This window comes from Ursus arctos, unplaced genomic scaffold (genome assembly GCF_023065955.2).
Source record: "Ursus arctos isolate Adak ecotype North America unplaced genomic scaffold, UrsArc2.0 scaffold_37, whole genome shotgun sequence".
Taxonomy (NCBI): Eukaryota; Metazoa; Chordata; class Mammalia; order Carnivora; family Ursidae; genus Ursus; species Ursus arctos.
In genome coordinates this window covers 7,854,879-7,877,004 of record NW_026623053.1, presented here as the reverse complement: position 1 = coordinate 7,877,004, position 22,126 = coordinate 7,854,879, and the positions used below count along the sequence as shown (strand labels likewise).

Genomic DNA, 22,126 nt, shown 5'->3' with positions numbered 1-22,126 from the left:
TTTGTGCTATCCATCCACGCCTTCTGTAATCGGAGCCGGTTGGAAAGCTCTGCGTCTGGGTTGTCATTTCTCTTGCACAGTATATATTAGAGTCCAAACGACCTCTATACCATCAAGGTTCCACAAACCTTAAATTTAAGCTACCTGCTCTACCAAAGTACCTAAAACAATAACTTTTTTATGTTGCAACAAACATTACATTTAATGAGTACAGTGCACATGTAATGATACAGTGAATCAGTGTGAAGCCTCAAATAATGATTTCTGTTGGCACTATAAAAGGAATGTAATTTTTCTTGTTGAAATACCATTTTTCAGTTACTGCATGAGTGATGTGGTAATTATCCCCTACACCTGGGATTTAAATCCAATCCTACAAGCCCATTTTCTGTTTGCAAGCTGTCAGGCTGATGCATAGGCTTTGTTCTTATCTGGCAGTAGGCAAGGAATCGGTAATTCAGAAACAACAAAGCCACTGATGGGTCATCATGTAATCTGCACTGAAAATTGCAATCTGTAATGAGATTGGAAACGCAGATGAGGTGACTAAAATTGATTACCTACCATATCTGAAAATTTCAATTTTATTGCACAAATATGATCAAACTAGTCCATAAGTTTGGGGATTAGTTGAGAAAGAATAAAGATTACTTTTAAATTAGGTGAATGCAGATAAGTTATTTAAATGTAAATTATTTGCTTTATAGCAATATGGCTGGTCTGCAGGGTGATTCATACAGCCACATATTTTAAGTTCCCTGATGGCATCATTTCTGCCTGGGAGTTCCAATTAGAGATGACATATACACTTTCAACTCTTTAAGAGAGTACGGCGGAACAGACCATGAATGAAACTCACACCAATCCCCAGACCATAAAAATTCACCTTCATATGCGTAGGATGGAAAAAAAAAATAATCAGCTAGAAGTCTTGGGAGCTTCAGGAAACACGCAGCAGACTGTGCTTGGAATATTTGTAAACATTTATCCCCCACTTACACTGTCTTCTGAGGGTTTGGCTTTGTGGGTTTAGCTCAGGAGCCCGGATGACAGACCCACAGCCCCATGCTTCCCACAGGTCGTATGGCCTTCATATAATCTCAGAACTGTAAGAGCTACTGGTGGTATTCCAGTCCAACCTCCAAGCTCCTATGAACATCTCATTTCTTGTCAGTCACATGATGATAATTTTTACCACTGGAAATTTGGCAGAACTTAGTGATCCTGAAACAAATAAAAACCATCATGATGACAAAGTTAAGCAGTGGGTGACAATATATTCATAGTATGCCACCGAAATATTTTACGTGTGAATCTGGCTTCCCAGAAAGTATCCACTACAGCAGCAAGAAAGAGCCCTGAGGAGAGATCAATTTCTGCTTGAGGGAACATCCTCTAGGGAAAAACATATACCACCCAGCCTCCACTTGCCTTGTCTTTTTGGGGTGCCAAGGCAAAAAAAAAATGTTTCCGCTCGGTGGGCTATAATCGTTGCTTTGGTAGCTGCAAAGCACTTTTGGAAGTGGTTTTATTTTTTGTTTTTTGTTTTTTTTTTATAATAAAAGAATTCCCCTCCGAGCATGATTTTCATGATCTTTACTCATAAGCACAGTTGTTGAGGAACTAGAAGGATACTTTAGCAGCTCGGTCATGTGCTCCAGATGACTCTCCAGCGAGAATTTCATAGAAGTGCCTTCAGAGACATGAGAGACTATGGACTATGAGAAACAAACTGAGGACTTCAGAGGGGAGGGGGGTGCGGGAATGGGATAGACCGGTGATGGGTAGTAAGGAGGGCACGTATTGCATGGTGCACTGGGTGTTATACACAACTAATGAATCATCGAGCCTTACATCGGAAACCGGGGATGTACTGTATGGTGACTAACATAATATAATAAAAAATCATTAAAAAAAAATAAATAAATAAAGATGAGAACAGATTAAAAAAAAAAAAAAAGTGCCTTCAGAGGTTCACTGGGCTCCTTCCCTTGTGTGTTCAGTCTTCTTAGGCCTTTTTTCTTAACCATCCCTATTCAGAAGGGTCCTTCTTAGAAGAAATATTTGGTAGTAATAGTAGTAAGTGGCTTTGTTTTACTTTGTTCTTGCTTGAAACTTCTTACATTGTGACTTCCCTGTTCAGTTCTCCTGAGAGCCAGACAAAGTCCAGTGGCAGCTGATGCAATAAGTAGCCATTGACGTTGCTCTGCAAGTTCCAGAATGAATGAGACTCTAGCGGTACAAATTAACATTTGCTAGGCTTTATGTTCCATTGTTATTTAACAATCGTGTATGCTCTTCCAAAGGAGAAAGGAAAGAAAGGAAGAAATCCCTTGTTCATTGATGAAACTGCGTAAACGTTCATGATATTCCAAGCACCATCTGTATTCATGGAACAGCTTTCTTTATTCTTGCTCTTTTCTGTTTCAAACATTAAATCCTTTCCTTCTGCAATGCACTCACTTTCTCCTTTATATCCAATCCTCTCCTCTGAAAATCTCCGTCTTGCGCTACATGAAGATTTTGTAATGCTTCTCATTTCTGGCCTCCAAATCTCACCTTCAAAGCATGTAAGCAAAGATGATGTCTGCTGCCCCTGCTCCCACATCACCCATCTTCTTCCTCCCCACGCAGATCGGACTCCCAGCCTCTCTTTTTTATTAAAACGGTTTTCTTTGTGAACCCGAGTCCAAGCCACGACAGTCTCTAGCCCTGCAGGGTCCCAAAGGGTCTCTCTGCTTCCCGTCATGCACCTCTAGAATTCATTCTCCATAAAGCTGTCAGAGTTATCCTTTTAAAACATAAACCTGACGATGTCACTCTTGTGCTTAAACCTCTCCAATGGCTCCACGTCACGCTGAAAATAAAATGCAGACACCTTATACTGGCCTACAGTTTTATGGTCTCTGCCGATCTCATCTCATACAATTCTCGTTCACCGTGCTATAGCCAGGCTCTGCCTCTTTGAACTCAACCAGCATGTTCCTGCAATAGGGTCTTTGCCACAGTTTATCTGCTTTGTATGGCTGGCTCCTTCCAGCCAGTCAGTTTGCAGCCGAATTATCCCTTCCTCAGAGAGGCCAATCTGATCAAAAATATCTATCCGATCACTTTCTACTGGAACATTCTCTTCAAATTTCTTGATAGCATCTATAATTTCTGGTACTGCTTTTGTTTATTTGTATTTTTTATTTTATTTTATTTTTTTGTCTTCCCCAGCTCAGTGTAAGTTGCATGAGATCATCCACCTTGTTTGTCTCACTCACCTTTGAAACCCAAGCTTTGAAAATTGCATGGCACTGTAAGCATGCAGCGATGTTAGGATAAATATCAGCACTTATCTCCCACTTGTTTTGGCCAATTACTTTTTTATTTATTTTATTCGGGAATCACTTTTCCATATCTTAATGCAGAACTGTTGCTATTGACATCTCCCTTCTTGAAATTCTCTTGGCCTTTAAATTCCATATTATATATTCTAGTTTTCTTTCAACTTGTACAATTCTTTCTCCAGTCCTCTAATTAAAAAGTTGAGTTCTCCCAATCTACATAATTGTCCTTTATCTCTTTCTCCTGCCTTTCTCGGGTATTTCAAATACCTCCATGAATCCAATGGATATATCAAAGGAAAATGGCACTAGATAAGTTAAACATATAAGAAAGACTATTCAAAACCATTGCGATAGAGGAGAAATATTGAACTCAACTCCGCAGAAACAAAAGTCAAGAGCATTTTAAGCACGGGGGTGAGCTAGTGGGAAAGTACTTGAGAAAGAGAGTATTAGTGGGGAGGTTGATCAATGTGATTAGCCCATCTGAGTTTGCTAATTGGTGCTTATTGAAGTTAGGCTCATACCCTCCCATAGAGAGTGAGAGATAAAAGCACTCTTTCTTGATGATTACATTTCAAAGGGATGGCTCCCAGGTCCTTGAGAAAGACATTCCTGGGTTATAAAACTGGCAAGAGGTTGGGGGAAGATTTACATCTCAAAGGGGCAGAGAAAGAATTTACAATTGCAAGTTTCTTAAGTAAATGCCCTAAGAAAAGAGAGGTCAGGATCTTTACAGTGCAAGAAATCGTCTAATGTTTAGTCTAACAGAAGAGAACATCAAGGGTGTTTTGGTCAGATGCACTTATCAGGTCACCTTCTGCATTTGGATGTTCGGGTCTGATGTCCTTAAGCTCTGATCCTGCTTTCTCAGTTGCCTACTGAACACCTCCGTGCAGGTACCCCATGTTCACTACCAACTCTTCATGTTTAAAACCAAATCCTATTCTTTTTTTTTTTTAATTAAGATGTAATTGATGTAAAACACTACTCGTTTAGGTGTGCAACATAATGATTTGATATGTACATACTGTGAAATGATCACTGAAAGTTTAGTGAACATCCATTGCCACACAGTTACACATTTTTTCTCTTGTGATGAGAATTTTTTATTTATTCTCTCAGCAATTTTCAAAAATACAGCATGGTATTGTTAGTACAGTATTGACTACAGTATAGTCACCATGCTATACATGATATCTCCAGGACTTATGTATCTATACCTGGAAGTTTTTACCTTTGGTCCACCCTTACCCATTTTGCTCATTCCCCACCCTCCCCTTCTAGCCATCGCTGATCTGCTCTTTGTGTTTATGAGTCTGGGGTGTTTGTTTGTTTGTTGAAGATTTTCCATATCAGTGAGATCAACCGTATTTGTCTTTCTCTGCCTGACTTATTTCACTTAGCATAATGCCCTCAAGGTCCATCTATGTTGTCCCAGATGGGTGGATTTCCTTTTTTAATGGCTGCATGATATTTACACACACACACACACACCACATCTCTTTACCTATTCTTCCAAGATGGGCAATTGGTTGTTTCCATGTCTTGTATTGTAAACAATGTTGCAGTGAACCCAAGGGTACAACCATCTTTTCAAGATAATAATTTCATTTTCTTTAGGTAAATACCCAGAAGTGGAATTGCTGGATCATATGATATTTCTATTTTTAATTTTTTGAGGAAGCTCCATACTGTTTTCCGTAGTGGCTGTTATCAACTTACACTTCTACCAATGGCACACAAGAGTTCTCTTTTTTCTACATGGTCACCAACACTTATTATTTTTTGTCTTCCTGATAATAGACATTCTAACAGGTTGTAAGGCAGTATCTCATTGTGGTTTTGATTTGCAAATTCCCGTCTTTTCTTTTGAAATGATTCCTATATTCATTATTTTCTTTACATTTTTATTGGCACAACTTTTATTAACTGAACGCCATATTAACCACTTTCCCTAGCTCCATTCTTTCCTACTCAAATTGGTCCTCTGGTAATTTTCCTAAAATACTCTTTAAGCATAACCCTGTTCTACAAAATCTTCAATGACTGTTCATTGTATGCATGGTCATAATAGTATTCATTCTAAAGCTAAAAATATTCCTTAATGTTCAGGATAGCATGACTTCATAATTATATAAAAGACCCTAGTGGTTTTAACCACTTAGGGTGTTTGCAGAATTCTTGAAGTAGTAATAATCAAGTAAGAAAAATACTAACAGGAGAAGAATGCGGCCCTATGTATTGGAATGGTGACTTTACAATGGCATAAGTGATATTAACAAAAACAAAGTGTTTAAGAGAAGGGAGTATTTCCATTCATGGTCTTTAAAAAGTCTCCGCTAGGTCAGATATTAGTATTTAATCTTTCTGTTGTTCCCAGTCCATCTGGGCTTACTTAACTTCTAATGCTTCCTACTACCTAAATCAAAAGCAACTTCTACCTGTTCCTTTGTTTCAGATATAGATATATAGATATGTAGTATCCATATACCTTATCTTGCAAAATGACTCCTAGAAATTTATTCACTGGTCAGCCCAATCATATGACTATGAGATGCAATTACTCGTAAACTTGCTTACAAGTAAGGAGAGGGTGGTAAAATCAGCTACTTATTATGCTTAGTCAAGAGAAAATTCTAGGATTACTAATGTGCCTCACAGCACCAATTGGCATCACAGATAGACATGGGAGAAAACATGTAATTCAGAGAAATACGTACTTCTGTTCTTTTGCTGACCTATCTCTTCAGACATTTCTGTTTTGTAACTAGGACATTTTCTTTGTTAAAATACTGACTTTCATGGTGAAAATCAGGATGCACATGGCATTCTAGGCACTCAGAATACAGATGCCAAGTTTCTCTATTTGTGTTTATGTATATGGGTTAAAGATTCAAACTAAGCCTTAGGAAAGGCAGTTACAGAAACTAAACTGGTCAGTGTGTAAGTGCCTAGCTCCATTTAAGGATGAGAAGCCTACTAGAGTTGAAAACACTCTTAATTCTGTCAATACAGAGGAATTATCTATTCTGAAGTACTGATTTTTTCTGAAGTTATTCTATATATGTAGTTAACTATAATATCTAAACCATTTTGCATTCATTAATCATTGACACATTTCATTATATTTTATTATAGAATAATGTTAATTGAAAGGTGTAGTGATTGTAACATTCATTTTCAGAATTTTAGTATTTCAAGTATAATGTGCTATTTTTCAATTATAAAATACTAGGAATATATCACCAAATATATCAGACTCTTTTTGTAGTTGTTTAATATTTTATTAGTTTAGGTAATGCTAACAAATAGAGACTGAGTCTTGACTGAATCTAAGAGAAGTTTATTTCTTAGATAAAACCCATTTGACAGTAAAACTGCCTTCTAAGGTCAGGCTAGGCTTTGATATCAAGCCCACGGATTAAAAGATAGACTGTGGAGAAAGCACACCTTCTTCATAAACGCTCTTACCTGGAATTGACACAAGCAGTGAGAACTGGTTACACAGCCCCGGTAGGCTACAGGGACCTAGGGAATGTGCTCCCTGTCCAGGCACCAGCAATTCTACAGCTTGAAACGGATCATAGGTCTTCTGTATTGAGCTAGCTAGTCCTGCCACAAATCCCTGTATTTAGGTATTTAAGCAAAAATCTGACAACTTAGTTATTTACATCTTAAAATAAAGATCCATGGCTCATTCAAATATGCAAAAGAACGCACATTTGCACAAGTTTAGATAGACGCATCACTGTGTAGTTTCATTACTAAAAGCTTATGTTGGAAGAATGATTCTTTCTTGAATGTGGAAGCTTCCAATACTGGTATTCAAATGGATACAGGTAATTCTGCACTATAATTTCCATCTACATAAGAGAAAACTATAGAAAATGAAGAAATTTGGATTTTTAAAATAAAATGTATAGCCCGTTATGAAATTTAAAATGTTTCTTTTCAATAAATATCTCATTCAAGTTATAAAGCAAGAGAGGGGATTATGTAAAGATGGAGTCAAAAGGAAGTATCTGTAACTAGAGCACTGGTTGGGAAACTATGGCCAACACAACAAATCTTGCCAATAGGCTATGTTGCAAATAAAGTTTTATTGGAACGTAACAACACCTATTCACTTACATGCTGCTTATGACTACCTTTACATATCACCTTTTAAGCATAATAACAGAATTAAGTAGTATGCCCTGTGAAGCCAAAAATATATACTATCTGGCCCTTAGCAGAAAAATTGTGCTTACCTCTGTACTACAGGAATAACTCGCCTCACCATTCTACCCAAGTAATATAAAGGAAGAGGCTTATCAGCATCTAGAAAAATTTGCACAAAAATACTCTCTTAATTGAATGATGACTTGTTTGACTCACTTCATTTTTAACATCACACTTTAGAAAAAGATCAAAGAATATTACTTTATTTTTCATTTTAATGACTAATTAAATTCCCTTCATTTTAGATAGCACTTATCTTGTTATTTTGGGAATACGGTAATTATTTTATCTGCTAAAAAATTATATCAGAAAGATAACATACTTTAACATATACATTTGTGTTTTCATTTTAAAATTTGCAGTGTATTTATTCATTTTGTATTTAAATTGTATTAGATATCTGGTTCAGTAAAATATTTATAAATTCTAGTCAGAATATCTATTATTCTCATTAAACTTCAGTATTTTAATCACTAGAAAATCCACTATTCCACTGAGATGGATGTTTGAATTAAAATTAAAAGAGGTATTAATCCAGTTACTTTGAAATCACCTATCTATTCATACAATGAGTTTCTGGTGAACATCCACACATCCTTCAGGAAGCTTCTAGAAATGATTAGTAAATAAAAGCAGTGGGCACTGAATGCATGAAGAGGTCCTGAAATCTGGGGACCGAAACCAGAGTAGAGTCATCACTGTCTTCCCTTGTGAGAGTTGGATATGAGAATCACTCACCATAGTGGGTATTATTTGTAATGACCATAGGGAAAAAGTGGAAGTTCAGGTTTGGCTTTTAGTTAACTAACTAACCTTGGAAAGCTATTTAGATTCCTCTCTCTGAGCTTTGGTTTCTTCAACCATAGAGAAGAAAGAACAGGCTGGTGGTTTCTCATATATAGTAAATCTAATATAAATTACAGATATGTGTATTTCAAGGCATGCTCACTCTTCTAGACAGATGATAGATGGGTAGACAGATGATAGATAGTGGTTCTGAGAAAGAGTGATTAGCAGTGAGCGTATAAGTGACTAAAGGAAGTGGTGGGAAGAGAACTGGCAGGAAAGGCAGAGCTTTAGGGTTCTAAAGTGCAGATTCTGATTTTATGTATAAATATATGCATAGAGAGGAAAAGTGAGACAATGCAAGGAAGAGCAAAAAAGCCATGGAAGCCCTTTCCCCATCACCTCACAATCTTATGAAATTTAAAATACAAAATACAAACAGAAAAAAATCCAATGATTGAAGTGGAGGATGAGAAGTCTAGGTGCCCATCCTCCAGTCCATCCAACTTTTCTATGGCTATTAAGGAATAGCCATAGAAATTTTTTTTTTGAAGGAATCAATAATGGAAAGCAGTATTTGAAAACTACTTTTAAAAATACTATCTAGCTTTCTGCCTTTTGCACTGTTTAAAGACTTTCTTTGTTAGTGAAGCATTTCCTGACCTTTTCCATTCTATTTCTTCTAACCGCCTCTCCTAGTTTCCGAAGTACTTTTTTTTTTTAACTCTTCCATGCCCTGCATTTTGAAAGATCACCTATGATTATAGTGACTTCTTGAATTTTTAATTACTTTTCAATTCATTTGGTCTAGTCTTACCAGTAGACTGTGAGGTTCTCATTTCCCCCCTGCTGCGACCTCAGCACTTAGCACTGTGCCTTACTGACCACTGTAGTATGTTAATACTTACAGAGGCTGGAAGGAGATATGGCTTGATCCATCACTCTTTACTATATCCACACTTCTGTTGGATCTATTCTTGAGTACAGGGTGTAGTTTAATTCCATACTCTAAGTGCTGTGAAAAATAAACACAGAGTAATCCTGTAAGATTTCCTTTCCATACTGTATTTTATTTTAGACAGAGAAATTATGTAATGTCACGGTACCCTGCACCACTTGCCCCTTACCTAGTTCTTTTGTTGGGGAGGGTGGGGAGTGGTTAGTTGCAGGCCTATGAGAACTCTCAACAGCATCTATTGTAGTCGGGCAAGTAGAATTCCTGGGTCCTGCTGCTGAAAAGAGTTCTGATCATTATTACTCATCCCTGAAACGTGCATGACCCAAAAGAGAGTATCGAAATATTGAAATAGTAATTTTGTACTTTAATGGATTGTACTAGAAATATAGTCCTAGCTGATAGTTCAACTAGGATCTCCTGCAGCTTCAACAAATTAAAAAAGATCACTGAATATAATGGCCATTTGAAATTTAGAAACAGAAACAAACAAGGAAGAACGTGTGTGCGTGTGTGCATGTGATTTAAAATGAAAAAATCACATATATGCCAGAGAAGATGAGTGAACTTCAATCTCAAGATGAACCCAGCTAAGCTACGTAGATACTAGAACACTATGAAAGGTCTCCTCAGCTGTCCCGAGTCTTATTTGTACATTATTTTCAGGTAAAGCAAAGCAGAGCATATCTCAGCATTTGAAATCCCTCTAGTGACTAAATTGCTTATCTATAGTCATTTTTCAAAAGCCATAAAATCACTTGATGTCTTAAAAACAAAAAGCTTCATTTTGGTAGTCTGGAAATACTTACAGGAACCCAAAAGCTAAAATAAACCGTTGACTTTATATAAAGTTGTTACCAATGCCTATTCAATAGTGCAGGTATTCTCCATTTTTATTTCAGTAGTGAAGACAGAGGATCCATCCGCATCATCTCACTAGTTGTCCCTTAGTATAATGGCCTTTATTTGCAAGATGAATGATTGTGGAAATGTTATAGTCTTCAGCCAGAGAATAAGATAAAGCTACCAGTCTCTTCTGATGATAAAATGAACATTGACTATATTAAAACTTCTTATTGTAGGAGACATATTTCTAGCTCTGGTAGATAAATTTGTAAAGACTAGCTTTTCCTCCTATAAGAATTAGAAAGCCTGGATAAAACAAAGTGAAAAATGCAAATCCATTCGAATGCGTTGGAAAAAGTATGGAGTCAGCAAGGACTAGAGAAGCCAACATCTTGGAGAAATACTGGAAAGAAGGGAATAACAGAAAAGTGATCCTAATATTCAGTTCTGCTTTTTTCTTCCACCTGTTTACTTATTCATAAATGTTGGCTGAGTCACGAAAAGCTAAGCAGACCTTTATTCAGTCTCTTGAAGCACGGGAGACAAAAATGAGAGTTAGGGGCTGTCAAAATGGGATGCCCTGGGCCTGTCATTGGGATTTCTAAAGGTACCTCTTCTGAGAGCAAGAGTGAGGGAGCCACAGAACATCTCATGAGAAAAGGGAAAATCAGAAAATGTATCAGTCTTCATAAAACTGAAACCTAGCTTGAATTAGCTCAATCACAGATTGGGTTAATCTATTTTATTCCTGGCCTAAAATCATGTCAAAAACAAAAACAAAGGGGCAACAAAAAATCCTTGATAGAAGAGAACAAAATCCTTCAGGTTCTCAAAATACTTCTACAGTTTTCCTCACACACTTATTATCATTTGGTGAAAAGTTACCATACATACCAAGAGACATTGCCAAATGACAAAATTGTAAGAATCTAAGTGGCAATGGGAAGAGACCCACAGGAGATACAGATTTTGCAGTTACTAAACACAGACTTTTAAATAACCATGACAAGTAAGTTCAAGAATACAGATAACAAGATGGGAAACCTATGAAAAGACATCAAATGAAAGTTATAGAATTGAAAATTGCAATAACCATAATGAAGAACGCAATATACAGATGTAATGTAATAGAAGGGCCAAGAATCTCTCTTTGTTTATTTTTCTATCTCCTACCACTAGCATGTGTTTTGTAAGGACAGGGACTTTGTTTATTGTTCCTCTGCAATATTTAATAATACCTGGTAAATAGTAGATACTCAACAAATAGGTATAAAATGAATGAATGAATGAATGAATGAATGAATGAATGATAGCTTGTCAAGAGGCAAGTACAGTGGCATAGCCTTTTAAGGCCAGAGTTGTAAACAAAGAGATGAAAAAGAAAAGACATGGGGGAAATATTTGTTGGCAGTAGGGCAGCAAAAGATGAAGGTAGGAACGAGCTGCAGATTCATAGACCAAGACTTCACTTGATTTGTTCTCTTATTTGCTGCCCTCTACTGCTCTCAGCTGCCCCCGCAATAATGAGACTTCTAGTTGAGTACAGGAAGAAATGGTTGAAGGCCACCTGTGGTTATGCAGCTGCTACACAATTATGGGCTGCCCAGAAGAAAGAATGAGTTGCTAAGTTGGTTTGAACCTCAATAGGAGACTGATAGGACCAGTAAGTGCCGTGATAAAGCTTTCCTCATTCAGACAGCGCTCATCTCTGAACCTCTTGTGGAGGGGTTAGAGGAAGATCCTGTCTTATAATCCTCTACAGCTTTGCAGTGGACCAAGGGAAGGAGTTTTTCATGATCCACTTTCCTTCCCAAGGAGGTAAGATGTCTCAATTTAGGCAGTAGGCAGTGCAGTGTTACCATACCTGTGTTTTCAAAATTAGATGTTATTTAAAAGGAGCCATAATAACTGGATAAGCAGGCAGAAAAAGGGGGGGGGCTGAGAAACACAGGGAGGAACCAAGTAGGCCAGATGGTTTATAGGCAATGGTTCTAACTTCAGAGTCTTCAACTGAAGCTTCTCTAAATACCTTCAAATTAATCGTAAGAGGGAAAGAAATAGATTAGCTTTAGTTACAAAGTAGTTAGACAATAAACGCTGAAAGCAAAAGATAAATAAATCAATAGATAATTAGTAAATAAATAAATGACTGAAGTTAAATATCTCCAAATAGCTTTTCCTACTCTCTGTAACACACAGATTTCTTTCTTTGAGAACTTCCTCCATTGAAGTGCAGTGATCATGTCAAATGGCCTTTCCAAATGAGCCTGCTGCTTGGTTTCTTTGCTTTGATTACCAGTTAGGGTTGTCTCCTTGAGGCCAGTGTCAGACATCCATGCTGGACCTTAGCTAGGTCAAAACAGAAGAGTCTAAAAGGGCATAGCTGAATTCCAAGTCCAGCTCTTAAGTGGAGAGATGTTGGGGTCCAAGGCCAGGAAGCCATTCCTAGAAGAGCCAAGAAGAGATACCAGAATCCTAGAAGTCAAATACATGAGGAACATTACCTTCGGCAGTCTGAGTGAAGGCTTCTTAGATCAAAACCTGGCCAGGGGCAGGAGGTCAGGTCATGCACAGCCAGTCTAGAGCATTCTCCCTAACGTATAGACACTAGAACTCTGTTAAGGGGTTGGAGTGACATTTTCAAACTCAGCTCAAAGGGGCAACCCACTCTTTTCACTGTACGTTTCATAATACAAAAGTCAAAATGGGGAGTTAGATTCTCTCTCAATCAGTCCAATTCCCAAAAGCTATGTAGAGCAATTAAAAGAACACTTGGAGGCCTGTGAAAATGCTATGCTTTCCAGAGTTTGAGTAATTATTTTTTGCTTAGCTTATCTGTGATTTTACATAGTTCTAGTTATAAGTGGTGGTGTTTTAATTACAGAAAAGAGGGCTCTCTTCACTGAGACATGGCAAGAGAGGAGGTAGAAGTTAGTGACAGTGGTTTGAAGGATTATAGATAATTCTTTGTTAAAATTGTGCTAAAACACACACATACAACACAACCGATACATCGAGATGCACAGTGAAATACAAGTGATTCCACTAGGGCCTTTACGCTATTTATTTTATGCCTTTAAAACAGCGCCTTGCAATCCAGTAACACACTAGGAAACTTGGTAAGGGGGTTGTTTTTCATCAGTCAGTGTGTCATGGTATAATTTTACCTATCATTATTTCAACTGAAGGTGGCATTTAGGAGTTCATTAGTGATTAATAGAGCCCTCCATTGCCCAGAGCTGATCTTAGATATTTAAGGAAAGCATTTAGTTCATACTGACGGTTTTTCTACCCTCACAATGTCGGTAAAACAAACAATCTAAAAAGTTATGGTGAATTCTATTCAGAAATGTATATTTCATGTAAATTTCCCATAAACGGTAAGCAGCAATGACAATAAGAGATAGTGCTGTCTCTCCCAGCAGACTTCATTTCCCTATCAAAAGGGAGCAGTGCCTGCAAGGTCTGAGTAGAAGACTCTTACCATTTTTCAGCACCGTCACTCTCTATGTTTTGTTCATAATGGCAACTGTCTGGCTTGATACATTGGTTCTGATGTTTTCACCTGCTTGTTGTCATTCAGGTGCTAAACGAGGAGGATGAATATGTATAATTCTTTCAAGAGTGCATTCGAATGACCCATCTTGGCGTATTTTATGACACATCCCACCAGACCCTGATTATTTTGTGAAGTTGGCATTCAAGTTATACTGGTTGGCTTTTGATAGCTTTTGCCAACTTCCTCTGAGCGTATGATTAATCAGTACAATAAAACGGGACACTCTAAAATGCAGGATTGATGCATGGGTAAGGATTTTAAAACTTTCATTCCTTTATCAGTCATTTGAGACAGTTTTAGTGGCTCGTTACCGGAAAATATTTTAGGAAAATTTCCCTGTTTGATCACTGTGCCAGTATTGTATAGCCTCTCTGGGAAGAAACGGATCTTTTGATTTTGGACAAGTTTCTTCCTTCCAGAATGAGAATGTAGTGTTTTCTTCTTTGGAATATTGTCAGGGGCTTTTTGATTGAGAGAAACCAATAGTGGTTGGGGAATCTTAGGCCAAATTAGTTCAAAAGGTCTCGAGAAAGAAGTCTGGGATAAAAATTGGAGAAGGCTCTTCTCTACATGCCTGCCGCAAGCTAGGAGGGAAAACATATTGAGAGTTGGAAATCTGCAATTGCTTTTATTCATTCGTTCATTGAACGCATTCTTAGTGAGCCCTCTACGTCAGGGACTATGGAAGAAATGATGGTACAAAGTCAACAGAGTCCCTGTCCTTAAGATATTCATAGTTTAGTGGTGGAGAAAGGTAGGATGAATGTACGGATAATTGACTGTGCATTCAGTCTTAGAGCATCACATTAAACATGATGTTTCTGCGTTTAAGGGATGGAAGAAAGGTGTTCATAGAAATCAACTGATAATCATTCAGACCTTAAAACTCTGCCTTTAGTAAATGCCTTAACAAAGATCATGACTCCGTATTGATGACCCTAAGCCGCAAAGCTGGAAATGTAGACCAGACCCGCTCATTATGTAGAAAGACGGAAGTGTGCATATTGTGGAAAAGAAGATTCAGTTTGGACCATTATTTTCTTAGTCACATGGTTTAAAAGTTATCATTTCCTTCCTCTGAAGAATTTGGAGTTTCAGTTAAGAATACACTACTTACCTTTCAAATTTGGGTTTCTCTAGGTGCACCTGTTGGCGTCTCTACACTTTTTTTAAGGTTGATCATTAAGTGATTTGGGGGAGATTATTTTTGTCATCTCTTTTTGTGGAGCCCAACGCAGAGCTTAAACTCGCAACCTTGAGATTAAGACCTGAGCTGAGATCAAGAGTCAGAGGCTTAACCGACTGAGCCACTCAGGCACCCCTATTTTTGTCGTCTTTATAGGGTGCCGAGTCAAGGAAGCTTTTAGCTGTTGCATGTACATACTAGGACCAGGTGAACAGCCCTAAGTAGTAAGATAGAAATTCTGGTTGCCAGAAGCACCTTTTGCAGAATCCCACCTCACCTGGGAAAGTTAAGTATGGCCAAGATAGGGCTAGAACCGCTGTAGCTTTTCTTTCCCTACAAGGCCTCTTTAGGGAGAGGAGAAGTGAAAGGATCTGTAGGAGTCCAAGAAAAAATAGAAGAGGATTCAAACATTTCTGGGCTTTTAGGACAGTTTGTCATATTTTATTATTTCTCAACAGAAGTAACAGTACTAATTCACCAAAGAACTGTTGTATGTTTCTTTCCACATCTCTTTGTATTCATCTTCATTCCTACTCTTGGCAACACCACAGGAGGATTGAGTTGGAGGAATTTTCAGCTCCCTGGAGCTCCCATCCGTGTCCCCTCAGTGACCCCAAATTAAAACACTAAGTAAAAACATATTTGTATATAAAGTGTTAATATGATTCCTCTATCTCCTCTCCTCCAACTGGATTTAGGGAAACAGACATTGCTGTTTCTTACATGGTTTTGTTTCCAAATGGTGAATGAGGACTTTGTAGGATAAACCATGGCAGGTGGAAAGTTATATGCAATGTATGTCCACTCTGTGCCCCCCTACCCTACCTCAATGGATTTCATAGAATGAAATGAGCACAGGGAGCTGCTCATGAAGGAAAAACAAGTCACCAAAAGGCGAATCTTGTGAACAATAACAGTAGTCAACGTCTATTTAGCATTTGCTCGATGCAGTTACTGTTCCATATGCTTCGGTGCATTTTAGAGCATTAACCCTTAGCTCATTTAACACACATTTGCACCCTCAGTAAGTGGAGGAACCAAGATTTGGGCCTAGGTAGTCTAACCCTGGAGCCATACCTGGAAAGCAAGTTCATTATCATCACACCAACTACTAGCAACTCAGAGTGCCCAGAATACGCACCCTGGTTTGTAAAATGTCAGTGGCAGTTTCAGCTTTAGATGAAGAGGCACTTTTGGATCCTTTCTCTCAAGACTTTGAACTTGATTCCTTATTTGATATTTAACAGGGAGTCAGTGCTCATGAAAACTGGTTGCGTTACTGCTCCAGAGTCTAGGAGACAGAAGAGGCTCTATTTCCTTAATGCTCTGTGGAACAGGTTGCAAAGTGAAAACTGTTGAGTTGCTGATTTCATAGACCAAGAATTCAGAGAGGAGGCCATTTTGAAAACTAAAAACTCCATGAGGATTACAGGGTAGTTAACAAATATGGAATAGGACCATATGTACCTTCACCTTGCTCTCCAGGTGCCAGTGCGTTCAGATGGGGAGCTCTTCAGCACCGGGGACTCATTCCTTGTTTGTTGAGGATGAGTTTATCAACGTGAGCTGAAGCACATCTGCACCTGCTCGTATCATGGGAACTCTGAGAATGAGCAGATAATCTGCACAGACTTTAAGAGGTAAGATGTCGCTGAATGTTCAATTGCTTATTTTTCTTTTTCACAAAAAATAATAAATGGAGGTGCCTAAAATTAATGTACCGTGTTCAAAACAGAAGCTTGGAGAAAGCCTTGCTAAGCAGGGGCTGACTGTCTAAAATGCAAATACACAGGGCCCCAGACAAAACTGAGAAACAAAAGCCCAGGCTGCTTTGCCCAGTTAAATAGTTACATTTTGAAAGAAGCAACCACAATTGGTAAAACATTTTTTTTTAATCTATAGGGAAAAGACATCTGATACCACCCATCCTCAGCTTTCTGGTCTTTTGAGTTCATTTTCCAAATCTATACACTAAGACAGCCGAGAATACGGTAGAATAAATGTGTCCAGGGAAGAAATAAGTGCATTGGGGAACTGGATGGAAATGATAAAAATCACTCACACTTCTTTATTGAAATAATTAAATATGAAGTGGAGTGGAGAGTGGCAGATGAATTCTAATAGTAATTGAATTGGCACTTAGGAATTACCTTATCTGCATTGCCACAATTCAAAACTCCCCACAGTGTTTCCACTCGGTCCACATCATATTAATTATGCCTCTCATCCACCATCTTGTTTGTGAGCAGTTAGTTAGTATGCATCGAGAAGCATCCAGCTATCCTAATGGGGTTCAGAAAGTAGTTATTCCATCCCTCATGAAAATGACATTCATTTCTCTAGCAAAACAGCTAACACACGTACCAACGGCCATAGGGGACTTCCCTTTCCTGCTCAGGAAAAGAACAAAGGTTTCTGTTTTGTACAACTCAGATGGATGATTCTGCCTCCTCTATCTGAGAGAAAATCTTGGGGCTTGATTCTTGTCAACTCCATTTCCAGAAGTATTTGGCTTTCCACAAATAAGTTTTTTCTTTTAAGCGCATCTTCACGGATCCCACCTATCGTATGTTGTTCATGCAGTGTACTTGGATATCCTATCTGAGAGCAGGTTTTTTTAACTACAATGATTCTAACTACGGTATTGTTTAAATACACTTCTTTGCTTCATTTCGTAGAGAAGAGAACATCATTAACCCGAGTTTTCCAGCCAATCCAATTATTCTGCCTCTGATTATCATCCTTTCTTCTGGAATGGGGGAATATAATGAGAGATGATTCCTACAGTATACAAATTCTTCCCAACCTAGACTGTATGGACCAGTTTCCTGTTTGGTTTTAGGATCAGCCAGTGGGAAGAGTGGATTTGAGGAGTGAGGATTTTGATGGCTGGAATTCTATTTCTCTCGTTGTTCTGCTTGCACAGCTCCAGAAAAAAAAAAGGGGGGGTTTAACTAAGTTTCACCTAAGGCCAATTAGTAAATTAATTGCTGGGGGGGGAGAACAAAAAGAGATGATAATAGGAAACACTGTGTATGGAACTGACCTATAGCCTCACTCACCCCTTCGTCTACGTGTGCATAATTTGTCATCTGAAATGACTCTCGTTCCTTGTCAGAGTTACTTTATTGGCCGGCAAAAAATGATGAAGACTTAATTCTTTGAATCAAGGTACTGAGAATTCCATTTAGGCAGTAATTTCCCTTTGAGGGTAGGGGGTGTGATGTAATGATCAAGCATTAAAACCTTAGCCATGAAGGGCGCCTGGGTGGCTCAGTCATTAAGCGTCTGCCTTCGGCTCAGGGCGTGATCCCGGGGTTCCGGGATCGAGTCCCACATCGGGCTCCTCTGCTATGAGCCTGCTTCTTCCTCTCCCACTCGCCTGCTTGTGTTCTCTCTCTCGCTGGCTGTCTCTCTCTGTCACATAAATAAAATCTTAAAAAAAAAAACCTTAGCCATGAATATTAATTATATTGTCTCTCCAGCCGTCCAGCAGGTGACCCAGTAATACTAGGACAGGAGGTGGAAGGCTTTGGGGGAAGGGTATACTTTGTGAGGCATTGCTTCAGAGGTCAGTATGAGGGAAGATCATAGCAACTACTGAGGAGAAGATAGGCATTAACTTACTGGTTGATGTTTTTCAAGAACAACTTTGTATCCATACTGCTATAACTGCATTACTATAGGTGTCTTTCCTGCCCCTGTTATTTGACTCTTGCTACATCTTCCTGTCTTGTCTATTATCCTTAGTTTCTGTCCGGACTAAGCGAGGATTCAACCAAGAGTAGATTTTCAGTCCCATGTAGGACCCCTAGACATTGACTCCCACATTCTGATGTGCAGAATGTAGAAGAGACTGAAAGGCTATGTCTACATTCTGTTATCCAACAAAATGGATAATGGGGAGATGTCCAGTTGCCCAAACAGGACTTTAGAATAAGAAACACTAATTTCGAATTTTAATTATTTTTTTTTAATTTTAAAAATGTTTCTTAGTGGGGCACCTGGGGGGCTCTGTCTGTTAAGCATCTGCCTTCAGCTCAGGTCATGATCCCAGGGTCCTGCTCTGCAAGGAGCTGGCTTCTCCCTCTCGTTCTGCCCCTCCCACTACTTGTGCTCTCTCTCTCTCTCCCCCCTCAAATAAACAAATAAAATAAAATAAATCTTTAAAAAATAATTCTTAGTATTTTAAGGTAGTTCGAACTATGATACAGTATGTCAATTTTGGTACTCTTCTAACAGAAGGTCTAATCTGCCCTAAAGTAAAAACATGATACTGAATTACCTGATTAGATCATCTGTATTTATCAAATTAGTCAGCTATTTACTAAATCCACATTCTTGCCTAGACTTGTAGACATGACAGTAATTGTACAGACTTCAGAGAGAACAAAACTATAAATGTTGTATAGAATGAAAGATTTAACACCAAATGGTGTGATTAGCTAATGGAACTGCATTGCAAATGGCAGCATAACAAGAAAATCCTTGCAATGCTGTGGGAAAAAAAAATTAAGATGGATAAAACATATTAAATCCTACAAATGAGAAAGAAAAAAGTTGTAAGAAAAAAATCTTAAATTCTAGTGCAGGAAAATCAGCTTAGTGAAAATTGAAAATGCATGTAATAAAACTAATTCAGGCAGGATATTAATCTTGTGTAAAAAAGATAAAAGCATGTTAAAGCCCGATTGTAAAATATTAATGTGCTAAACCATCATAAAACTTCACATATGCCCTTTAGCGATAGTATTGTTAATGATGATAAAAACTTATTTGCAAATTCTTCTTTTATGAAGTCTGGAAACAGAAAAATCTGAAAAACGACTAATGTAGACATCTACTGAGTGTAGAAGATTGGGAATGGTGAAGGTTAATGAGGTTCGGGGCGACTGGTCTCTTGACATTTAATTGGGTGACCCTATCAAGGGTCCTCTGCAGTGTGTGAGTGAGGTGATTCCGGGTAAACAAAAAGGGTTTGCACCTTGATAAAATTAGAGTATTCTTAGCTCTGTTCCAAATTTGTTTTCTGATGGCCTACGTACGCTTGGAATTATGCTTACGTTGGCCCAGTGTATAACTATAAGGCATTCCTAGCCTTTCTCTTTCCACTGAAGCCCTATTTAACACAAGCGAAAAGGGAATTTGTCTTGAGCTTTATTCTGCTTTTGTGTTAATATATTGGTGATTCTGAATTGTGGGGCTAGAGTAGCTGAAATTCTGTAGTAGCTTAGGGCACTCTTTTTGTGTCACAGGGGAGGCAGCATTATAGACCAGGAGGACCTGAACTAGACTGCGACATCACCTGGACTTGTATGCAAATCCTTGTCCCAACTTACAGCAGCGTGTTGATTAGTTTATCAAACCTCTCTGGGTCATGCGTACTTCCAAGGAAAACCACATACCTATAGAAAAAGGGATAGCAACCCTATTTGCATGGTTTTGTGAGGGTTTATAATGATGTGTCATGCTATAGGTGCTCAAATAATTATTATCAAAATGTCTATTATTTTGGATTTTTCTCTACTCAGAGAGTTCTAGCTGACCTCCTGCATAGGACATGTATTCCACATGTCAAAATTTATCCATCCATTTCTATATAACTGGAATGCTTTCTCTCCTCACCTAGGTTTAAACCCTATTCATTTGTTGACACAAATTATATCTTACTTCCTCCATGAGGCATTCTCTCACTGAGCGGTCAACCTCTGTACTTTCTGTTTGTTCTCTGCACTCTGTTACAGTCACCTTCTCTGCATCTCTAGCTGAGTCATGTTTTATTTCCCCCTTGAGAGCAATGACTTGTACTTTCCTCACATCTCACCTTCCTCACAACCCCCTAAAATATCTAGTGTGTTACCACAGTCTATAATCTCCTGTTTAATTACGAGATAAGCCTTATTAAAACATGGTTAGCATGAATAAGCTTAAGACATGATCCTATGGTCATGTCATTCTGAATACTATTTGGATTAAACCATCAATAAATATAAGCTTTTGTAATATGATAAGATGTTTCTAGATTGGATAAAGAAGCACCGTGCACATCATAGATTAGTAGATAAACAACAACAATAACAGACAACTGAATGAGGTTCATTTTTCACATTTCCAAGACTTTTCAAATACTCTGGTTTGGGGAACACACACACATACACACACACACACTCACTCACTCACTCACTCACCCACCCGCCCTGATTCAGTTCCCCATTTGACCACATAGATCCATATTTTGATTTCTGCTTGCAGAGGATATATGTTTTCAGATACAGTGAGATTCAGATAATCTGATTCATGATGCCTGAACCTCTCCTTTTGTTTTGTTTTGTTTTGTTTTGTTTTGAAGAAATGTTTGGAAGTGGAAGCCATTGGGAGCTATATTAGAGCTCTCTAGAGAAACAGAACCAATAAAAGGATAGATTATGACAATAGGTAGACAGATAGATAGCTGTAAGAGGAGACCTTTTATAGGAATTGGTTCATGTGATCATGGATGCTGAGATATCCCAGGATCTGCTGTCTGCAAGCTAGAGACGCAGGAAAGTTTGGAGTAGAATTCACCCTGAGTCTGAAGGCCTGAGAACCAGGGAAATTGATATCTAAGGGTGAGAAGTTGGAGATCTTAAGCAGAAAAAGCAAATTCACCCTTCTCCATCCTTTTGTTCTAATCAAGCTCTTAGTGGATTGGGTGATGCCCACCCACACTGGTGAAAGCCATCTGCTTTCTTCAGCCTTCACCACCCAATCTAAATGCTAACCTCTTCCAGAGACGTTCTCACAGACATATCCCAGAATCATGGTTTACTAGCTATCTGGGTACCCCATAACTCAAGTTGAAACATAAAATGAACCATCACGGGAGCCATTACTTACGGCACCTCTAAGGAAGAGACACTACAAATTATGACACCAGTTAAGTCAGATGTTTGTAGAATGAAGCATATTTAGCATTTGGTATACATGTCTGATCTTTCCAACCCAGTCATAAACACCTCAAGAGAAAAGTTTATCTCTTTCTCTGTTCCCAAGTAGTGTTTAATGTTCACTCTTGATGTCTAGTGGAAAACATTGGTTTAGGAATTTGACCTGAATCCCAGTCCAACTTCATCACTTACTAAACCCAGTGCAATTGGACAAGCTGCACAATGACATGGAACTTCAGCCTCCTTTTCTATTAATTGACAATAACTTTATTTGCCTTGACTAATTCATAGGATCATTCTGAGGCTTACGCAAGT

At 38.3% G+C, this 22,126-nt stretch overlaps 2 long non-coding RNA genes across 2 annotated transcripts in view; one reads left to right on the top strand and one right to left on the bottom strand.

Moving 5' to 3' along the window:
• The window catches only part of LOC123000351 (uncharacterized), a 75,221-nt gene that overhangs the window by 23,648 nt on the left and 29,447 nt on the right, over positions 1-22,126 (top strand). The window contains exon 6 of the long non-coding RNA XR_006408306.3: positions 16,371-16,525. This is a non-coding gene — a long non-coding RNA (uncharacterized LOC123000351). The remainder of the gene's footprint in view (positions 1-16,370; positions 16,526-22,126) is intronic.
• LOC125283363 (uncharacterized) overlaps positions 5,032-22,126 on the bottom strand; it is a 34,867-nt gene continuing 17,772 nt past the window's right edge. The window contains exons 2-3 of the long non-coding RNA XR_007191135.2: positions 9,248-9,354; positions 5,032-7,652 (exon numbers count right to left, since the gene is read on the bottom strand). This is a non-coding gene — a long non-coding RNA (uncharacterized LOC125283363). The remainder of the gene's footprint in view (positions 7,653-9,247; positions 9,355-22,126) is intronic.